The following is a 10,000-nucleotide window of genomic DNA, read 5'->3' as shown; positions in this document are numbered from 1 at the left end:
GCGGTACCCAGCGAAAAAGCGCCGTGTCCGCGTGGTGCTCGCGCCAAGACCGTGCCCACCGCTCTCGTTGGACCGCCCTGAAAACATTCCGGATCGATCGGAAAGGAATGGGCGCTCTGCGATCGAGCCCGTACTGAGCGGCCCGCGACGCGAGGAAGTCGGCGAGTTCATTGCCGAAAATTCCGCAATGCCCAGGCACGTGATAAAGATGCACGTCGGACCAACCGGCAACCTCCCCGAGCGCGGTCTGAACACGGATAATGCGGGGATCGGCCGAGCCGGGCGCCGCGATCGCTTGCAGCAGAGATAGGCAGTCGGTATATAAGGATACCGCGCCCGTCTGCCGGTGGCCGCACAGGTAATTCAAGGCTTCCGTAAAGGCGATTACCTCGGCGCAATAAGCACTCGTGGCGGCGGACACACGAAAGCGGCCCACCGCCCCGAGCCGCTCCCGCGGGCCGAGGACGACGAAGGCGGCACCCGATGAGTGCGGCGTGTAGGAGCCGTCGGTGAACACATGAAGCCCTCCGGCACGCGATCTGCTGCGCGCCTCCGGCGCCGACAGTCGCGCAAACGAAAAAGCGCGCGTCGAGGCCGGGTGTACTCTCCAAGGGTCGGCGGGGTATAGGATATCGCGCGGGGAGAACGCGAGGTCGCCGAACTCGACGGCCTCGCGCAGCCCAAAGAGCCGGAATTCCGCCGCGGTCCTATCTAACTCGAGCGACAGAGGCGGCACCTTCATTAGAACCTGCAGGGAAGCCGTGCGCGTCGTTCGATAGGCGCCCGACAACGCCAGTAGGATCGTGCGTTGCATTGTTGTTACGCGGGCGCTGAGTCTGCAGTCGGGCGTGGCAGACCACCACACTGCCGACGCGTACGTAAGGGCCGGCAGCATCACCTGATGGTAAAGGTGTGACAATGCCGCCGGCTGCAGGGAACCCTGCATTTGGACGAACGTCAGCGCCCGGCAGGCCAGATGTTCGGCCTTCTCCTTGAGGCTGTCGGCATGTTGAAAAAAGTGGAGGCGCCTATCAAAAGTCACGCCTAAGACCTTGAGGGCCTCCACGAATTTCAAGCCTCTGCCCGAAGTGCCCAGGCGGATGGTAGGGTGGACGCGTTCCATGCCGCCATGCCCATGAGAGAATAGAACACAGTAAGATTTATCGATGTTCAGGGAGACCTTCACGCTCGCGGCCCATGCCACCACACGCCGAAGAGCCTCCGAGCCCACCGCGCCGAGCCCGTCACGCGTCCGAGCCGAAATGACAAGGATGGTGTCGTCGGCGTACGCCTGTGCGGTCACTCCGGCGGGCATGGGGAGCTCGAGGAGCCCATGTACGATGACATTCCACAAAAGTGGAGACAGTGGCGAACCCTGAGGGCTACCGAGCGACGGCCGGGCCTCGACCTCACCCGCGTGGGAGGTGAACACCACACGGCGGTCCTCGAGGAAAGAACGAAGAAGATGGTATAAATTCGTCGGAAGCCCCCGGTCCCGAAAGAATTTAAGGACGAGGGGGTGCCACACGCTATCGAAGGCGCCGCGAAAATCCAGCGACATTAGGATGGCCGGTGTTTTGGCCTCCTTGAGTGCAAGCAGGCGGGTCTTTAAGGCATATAAGGCCATGACAGCGCTCCTGCCGTGGGTGAACCCGTACTGTTGTTCATGCAGGTGTCCACCGCTCTTCAAAAAATAATATAATCGGCCGTTCAAGAGGCGCTCCAGCACCTTGCCCAGTGCCGACGTGACACAGATCGGCCTGTAGGAGGTAGGTAATTCGGGCGCGCGCTGCGGTTTCGGGAGGAAGATGATTCTCCCCGTACGCCAGCAACGGGGGAAGTATCCCAACGCAAGCGCCGCGTTGAAGAGCCCGAGCAGAAAAGCGCTATGTGACCGCGCAAGTCCCTTGATGATAGAGGGCGTGATCTTATCCGGCCCGGGTGCTGATGAGTCCATCGTTTTGCGAAGGACACATTGTATTTCGGCCGCCGTAAATGGCGTGTCGCGCGCCCGCGTACAATAGGGCGACTCCGCAAGCGCCCTGATTTCTGCGTGGCAGGGCCCGTCAGAGGAAGGATCATCGATCGCCACGTGCGTCTGCAGTAGGAGGGCCGCCGACTCTAGATGTGTAGTCGTGCGGGTACCGTCCGGCAGCTCAAGCGGCGGCAAACACTGTCGCGGGCGCACCCTGCCGAACGCTTCCCGATACGCGGCGGAAAAAATGGAACGTCGCGTACAACTAGAATACCACCCGCGGAGGTGCGAGGTCTTGGCCGCGCGAACATGGCAGCGAAAAACTGCAAGGGCCTTGCTGTATGCTGCTCGGAATAGCGCCCGCAATTCGTCCGCCGCGCAGCGCTGGTATTTGCGCCGCAGCGCGTTCACGGCACGTCGTTCCCGCGCCAGCGCTGGGGTCCACCAAGGCTTCCCCGGGCCCCTGACAGGGCGGACGTTCGCCCGGTAATACCGGTCAAAGAGCCGCTGGAATCCCGCCAGGAGCCCGTCGAGGGCGCCCGGCGAGTGTAGGGCAGCCCCCGAGACCCGCGCGAACCACGGCTCGCCTGCGAGGGCAGACAACAATTCCTCCCGCGCATAGCGGGTGAGACGGCGAGGCCGGTTGTCGCGAACAGCGCCAATGCGAACCGCAATGTTCTTATGTTCCGAGAACGTAATGTCCTCGCGAACAGTCCAATCGAATCCAGCCGCGACGAGGGCCGGCGCCGCCAGCGTGACGTCGAGCCAGCTGGCCGCGTAGCGCGTCTCGTACGTTGGTGGCGACTGGGGATCATTAAGGACAACAAGGCGGTTCGCCCCGGCAAACTCTATAAGGCGGGCGCCGCGTTCGTCCCCCGCGCAGGGACCCCACGCCGGGTGCTTCGCGTTGAAGTCCCCCGCGACGACGATGTTAGGCGTGCGGGCCTTCGCGAGAGCCTCCTCGATGCCCCGAAAGGTTTCGTCCATCGGTCGGTGGGGCGGCGCGTACGCGGAGACAAACACGAATTGGAAATCGCGTGCCTCACAGTACACGGCTACGACCATTTTGGAGAGAAATAAGGGAGAAACGTCGTATGGCGGCCCTCGCGTAACCACTGCGGCCACCGGATCCCGATCGATGGCGTACACGGTGAACTCCGGCGGCATACGTGGTAGCTTGCCTCCGGGCCTGTAAGGGTCGGACACGGCCGCCAACGAGACGTCCGTCTCCGACATGCGGTCGCCCAGGTGTTGCGAGGCCAGTCTAGCATGATCAAGATTGAGTTGGATGAAGGCGATGCTGACCGCCGCGCCCGCGCGCGCCGCGTCCCGTCGGGCGTTCGCCCCGCCTGGTCGCACGCCCGCCGGCGCCGCGCCACCCCGCTCCCCCATTCGCGCATCGCCCCCCTTTCCCGCAGCGCTCGTCGCGCTACTGCCCGCCGTAGTTGGTGCGCGCTCGCAGCCGCGCCACCCTCTCCATCAGGATAGGGCACTGCGGGAATCCCGCGGGGTGGGCAGACGATAAACCGGCCCTATCGCACTCCGCGCAACGCACAGCCTCGTCGCCCATGCGCACCTTGCAGGAGCCGCCCAGGTGATTTTGTGCGCAACGCATGCACACTGCTTTCGCAGCGTCAGCGCGAACCGGACACGTGGTGCGGCCGTGACCATACGTGGCGCAAAAGGTGCACGTAGGGACGTGAAGGTCTTCGTGGGCACGCACCATAGTCCAGCCCACAGAAAGGCGTTGGCGACCCATGAGAGCGCGGAAAGCCGGCGGGTCAACCTCCGCTATGTAGGCGTTAGTGCCCGACCGTTCCTTAAAGGTCACGCGGACCCTACATTTATCGGGGTCCAGATTGAGGCCCGGGTTGCGGTCGTTGAGCCGCGCGATGAAATCCTGCGGCGCAACGTCAGGGTCGACACCCGAGAACCGCACGTGCGGATTACGCTTTTCCGCAACCCTAACGATTAGCGCGGCTCTCGTGACGGCATTGTCTTGTATGGCCTTGTGTAAATTGTCGATCGACTGTTTTATGTTTGAAAAAACCGTGACGCCGTACCGGGTGTGTCGCAGTGACACGTCCTTGATACCCTTGGCCGCAGGATCGATGTTGGCTTTGAGCAAACGGACGACGTCCCTCGCTGGAGTGGTTGTCTGGGCCGTCGGCGTGAGGAAACAGACGTGGTCGTGCAGGGGTTGCCCGGGCCCCCGGGCGGCGCCTCCGGGCGCACCAGGCGCCACGCCCGCACCGGGGAGACCGCCCGACCGCAGGGCGGCGGCGTAACTCGCCGCGCCGGGCGCTACCGGCACAGCGCCCGAAGCGCATGCGCCCGCCACACCAACAGACGACGGGCGCCCGGCCGCCGACGCCGCGCCGCCCACCGCCGCGGCACCCCCGGCGCCAGGAAGGTCGGCACACGCAGGGCCAGTCACGGCCCCGACAAGGCCCTCCAGCCTGCACTCAGCGACGCCTGCCCGTCGCTGCACCGCGGCCAGCTCTCGGCGGATCTCCACAAGTTGGCCCTGCAAGGCCGCAACCGCGCCGCGCTCCGCGGCCGCCTCCGTCATCAGGCTGGAACACAGGGCGGCCATCTCGAACATCTTGCCCATGACGAAGACGCGAGCGTCCACAGGCACCTTGTTCGCGGGCGCCGAGCAGAAGGCGAGCACCTCAGCCTGGATGTCCTGGCACCGCCGCTCGGCCCCGCCCGCGAGGCCCGCCGGGAGCGCCGCGGCCACGGCCGTCCCCTCCGAGACGGAGGATCGAATGTCGTCCTCCCCGCCATCGTCGGCCGGGGGCCGTTCCTCCTCCTCGGTGACGGGGATCTGGTCCACGAGGGCGCAAAAACGCGCGATAACCGCGTCGCCGTCCTCAGAAAACTCGGAGTCCCGCGAGCGGGGCGACCCTCCGGCGGCCGAGGGCCGCGGGGGCGAGCGGGACGGCGACGCGTTTTTGCCACTGCGCGTGTGGGGCATGGCCGGGGCTCAGCGGGTATGAGCCCAGGCCATTTTGAACCCGGCAGCCGGCAGCAAAGAGAGAATGAATAAATGCGAAATTAAGCCCCTTTTTGCCCCGGTTTTGCGTCGAATGTGTGCCCTACGTGTTTAAAAGCAAGTCCAGCTAAAATTTAGAGAAGCCAAATGCAAAATACCTTGTTTTTGACGAAAAAAGCAAGAGCCCGATTTCGCCGGCCAGCCGAGCACTTGCACGCGCGCTCGTGCAAGTGGGACACAGAGGGCGGACTGCCTCTACTGGCCGGCTCGGGCGCTCAGATGTGCTGTAAATCAGAACGGTTCTGCTGGCCTCCCCGAAGGCACCGCATACAACGATACACACGAACATAAGTCAACTGGTCGTAGACCAAGAGGAAGAGGTAAAAAGAATAAAATATGAGTAGAACAAATTAACAATACATAGCACACAGAATGTTTGTAACAGTCACGTCCGTCGCATCGCGCACTCAGGCGTCCATCGTAACAGTACAACCGAGAGCCTCCGGATGTTCCAACGGGCGGTGGGCCGCTTACACCTATTGAAAACTGAGGTCACTGGCCTCTGCTATGCAACTGTGCATAATCCCTCATCCGGGAGGCATGGTAAAGGAACGCTCTGTGCGATGTAATTAGGTAGAAAAAAACGGAAAAGGTACGAAAGAAAGAAAGTCAAAAACGGAAAATCAAGCACATAAAAGGAAAGGAAGTTAGAGGAAAGGAGATAGAGCGGTAACGAAATGTACACAACACACACAGCACACAGAGAGCGTCCTCGTGGTGTCTTCTCGTCCATACACAATGTCCGGCGAGTCACACCACCGGCGCGTCGAGATCTGAGGTCCCTTTAACGGTCTTTCGCTGGTCGTCGTCACGTTCAGGCGGCCCTCCTCGGCGCGCACACCCGGCGATCGGCGTCTTCAGGACGGGCTGACCGCATTCACACGCAACCACCAGCGTCTGACGTTCACTGCCACTCCGTCACGGCTCGGTTGGTTTACGCAGCCATCCCCGTCGAGCGGCGCGCCCATCCTTGCGTCGTGCGCCTAATAGTTAGACGAAATCTGCGCGAACGCTCACACGCTGTCGCGGCGGGCGCGCCCCAGCGCCGGTAGCGCGCCCGCCAACGCCCTACCCCTACCGCGGCCACATTGCGGCGGAGCCAATCGGTCGCGCGACGAGACGCGGGGGGGACGCCCCCAAAGCGCGAGATGTGCAGTCCGGCGAATGCACACCCGCCAATGCGCGTGGCGCGCCCCGACAGCAGCCACTCAACGGCGGAGCCAATCGGCCGTGCGAGGAGACGCAAGGGCGTTCCCCAGCGCTCGAGTAGCTCAGACCGACGAATGCACACCCGCCAATGCGCGCAGCGCGTCCCTGTGTGAGCCACCCATCGGCGGAGCCAATCGGCCGCGCGACGAGACGCGGGGGGCGTTCCCCAGAGCCCGAGCAGCTCAGACCAGCAAATGGAAAGCCGTCAACGCGTTTGGCAAGCCCCGGAAGCGCTCGCACAGCGGCGTGGCCCCGCAGAAACTTCGCTGGACGCTCGAAGGCGCTCTGGGAAATTGGAGCTGCCCAATCAAGGAAACATAAGCATGTGAAGACGCCCGGCGCGCCCTTGCCCAGCCCGTAGCTCGCCGGAGCCACTCAGCAGGGCTGAAGGCGTCGGGAGGCGTTCCGCAAAGCCCGAACGACGCGGACAAACTAGGTTGAGCTCATTGTCACAGTGGGCGTGCGAGAATTCTGCCGTAGCTCGTCCTGTAGCACGACGGGCCCCGCGACAGGGCCGGAAGATGCCGGGAGGTGGTTCTGACAGCCTGAGCGGCACAAATGACCGAGGTGCACGGGTCCCCGACGCGAAAAACGTCTCGTGTAAATAGATAGACCCCGTCATCTATTGGAGACACATCCAAGTTGAGTGATAGATTAGAGTCTACCGGTCACTGCGCGAAACCGATCACGCTGAAGATCCCGCGACGCTCATCAGAGCTCAGACGCGTCCCCCACCCCGGAACCCCCGCCGAGCGGCGCTCCTACTATCCCGGATCGCCATAGTTGGTGCGCGCTCTGAGGCGCGCCACCTTTCCCACGAGCACGGGACATTCGGGAAACCCTGTCGGGTGGGGCGCGCCGCCGAGACCCGCCCTGTCACATTCCGTGCATCGAACCCCAGCGTCGCCCATTTTCATCTTGCAAGTGACGGCTAGATGGTTGCAGCCGCATTTCATGCAGCGCGCTTTACTCGGTTCCGCTTTATGAGGGCACGTCGTGCGCCCGTGCCCATATGTCGCACAAAACGTACACGTGGGCACGTGCAGATCTTCGCGGGCGCGCACCGACGTCCATCCCAGCGTCAGACGTGGTCGCGCCATGACTCTCCTGAACCCAGCCGGGTCAAGTTCGGCCACGTACGACCGCGTGCCCGCTCTCTCCCCAAACGTTACGCGCACCTTGCACCTGTCGAGGTCAAGATCGAGACCCTCGTTGCGCTCGTTCAGCGCGCGCAAGAAATCGTCCGGGCCGATATCGGGATCGACTCCCGTAAATTTGACGCAAGGATTACGTTGTTCAGCTACGCGCATGATGAGGGACGTGCGCGTGACCGGATTGGCAGCTATCGCTTGCTCTAGGTTGGCTATAGACTGGTCGCTGTTAGTAAACACGGTCAGCCCGTACCTCGTCTGATGAATCGTCACGTCCCTGATGTTCTTGGCGTGCGGGTCTATGTTGGTCTTCACCAGGCGGAGCACGTCCCGCGCCGGTGTCGCGGTCGGCGAAACCGGCGTCAAGAATGCGACGTGTTTGTGCAGCGCGCCGGGAAACCCCGCCTCGGCGTCCGCCGCCGCAGCACCACCAGAGCCGCCGCGGGCCGCGCCGGCAGAGGGCGCTAAGCCCGCCCGCAAAGCGGACGCGTAATCCATTCGTCCGGCGGGCGCCCCCACCGAGCCGTCAGCGCCCGGGGGCGCGGGAACGCCACCCGCGGACGCGGCAGGGCCGCGACCGGCGAGCCCCGGGCCAGCCATCGAGGCCTCGTTTCCCTCCAGCCGAGCCTCAGCAGCCGCCAGGCGCCCCCGCAGCTCAGCCGCCTCTCGCCGCACCTCGGCGAGTTGGCCCTGCAATGTGAGGACCTTACCTTCCTCCCTGGCCGCCTGTGTCCGCATCGCCGCGCAAGCGGCGGTCGCCTGCAAGATCTTGGTCGTGAGGAAACACCGTGATTCCACAGAGATGCGGTTGGCCGGCAGGTTGATCCACTCGAGGACCGCGCGCTCGATCGCGTACATCCGGTTCAGCGCCCGGGTCGCGGCGTCCTCGGGAGGCGCCGCCGCCACAGACACAACGGCAGACTTCTCGGAAACCGAGGACAGCACCACATCCTTGTCTGTACCGGCGGCCGGGGGACCATCTTCTTTCACAGCCGGCAACTGATCAACGAGAGTGCAGAAGCGCGCGATAACCGCGTCGCCGTCCTCCGAAAAATCGGAACCCCGCGAGCGGGGCGACTCCCCGGCGGCCGAAGGCCGCGGGGGGGAGCGGGACGGCGACGCGTTCTTCGTCTTGCGCGTATTCGGCATGGCCGGGGCTCAGCGGGTATGAGCCCAGGCCATCTTGGGCCCAATACCCGGCGGCAAAGAGATCGCGAATAAAAGCAAAAATAAATCTGTTCCCGCCCGGTTTGTGCAACGAATGTGGTCCCTACTCGTTCAAAAATAACCCCAACTACAATTTAGACATGGCCAATCGAAAATACCTTGTTTTCGATGAAAAACGCAGGAGCCCGATGCCACCGGCCAGCCGAGCACTTGCACGCGCGCTCGTGCAAGTGCTCGGCTGGCCGGCTACATCGGGCCCCTGCGTTTTTCATCAAAAACAAGGTATTTTCGATTGGCCATGTCTAAATTGTAGTTGGGGTTATTTTTGAACGAGTAGGGACCACATTCGTTGCACAAACCGGGCGGGAACAGATTTATTTTTGCTTTTATTCGCGATCTCTTTGCCGCCGGGTATTGGGCCCAAGATGGCCTGGGCTCATACCCGCTGAGCCCCGGCCATGCCGAATACGCGCAAGACGAAGAACGCGTCGCCGTCCCGCTCCCCCCCGCGGCCTTCGGCCGCCGGGGAGTCGCCCCGCTCGCGGGGTTCCGATTTTTCGGAGGACGGCGACGCGGTTATCGCGCGCTTCTGCACTCTCGTTGATCAGTTGCCGGCTGTGAAAGAAGATGGTCCCCCGGCCGCCGGTGCAGACAAGGATGTGGTGCTGTCCTCGGTTTCCGAGAAGTCTGCCGTTGTGTCTGAGGCGGCGGCGCCTCCCGAGGACGCCGCGACCCGGGCGCTGAACCGGATGTACGCGATCGAGCGCGCGGTCCTCGAGTGGATCAACCTGCCGGCCAACCGCATCTCTGTGGAATCACGGTGTTTCCTCACGACCAAGATCTTGCAGGCGACCGCCGCTTGCGTGGCGATGCGGACACAGGCGGCCAGGGAGGAAGGTAGGGTCCTCACATTGCAGGGCCAACTCGCCGAGGTGCGGCGAGAGGCGGCTGAGCTGCGGGGGCGCCTGGCGGCTGCTGAGGCTCGGCTGGAGGGGAACGAGGCCTCGATGGCTGGCCCGGGGCTCGCCGGTCGCGGCCCTGCCGCGTCCGCGGGTGGCGTTCCCGCGCCCCCGGGCGCTGGCGGCTCGGTGGGGGCACCCGCCGGACGAATGGATTACGCGTCCGCTTTGCGGGCGGGCTTAGCGCCCTCTGCCGGCGCGGCCCGCGGCGGATCTGGTGGTGCTGCGGCGGCGGCCGCCGAGGCGGGGTTTCCCGGCGCGCTGCACAAACACGTCGCATTCTTGACGCCGGTTTCGCCGACCGCGACACCGGCGCGGGACGTGCTCCGCCTGGTGAAGACCAACATAGACCCGCACGCCAAGAACATCAGGGACGTGACGATTCATCAGACGAGGTACGGGCTGACCGTGTTTACTAACAGCGACCAGTCTATAGCCAACCTAGAGCAAGCGATAGCTGCCAATCCGGTCACGCGCACGT

This window comes from Dermacentor variabilis, chromosome 11 (genome assembly GCF_050947875.1).
Source record: "Dermacentor variabilis isolate Ectoservices chromosome 11, ASM5094787v1, whole genome shotgun sequence".
Taxonomy (NCBI): Eukaryota; Metazoa; Arthropoda; class Arachnida; order Ixodida; family Ixodidae; genus Dermacentor; species Dermacentor variabilis.
This window is presented reverse-complemented; position numbering follows the sequence as displayed.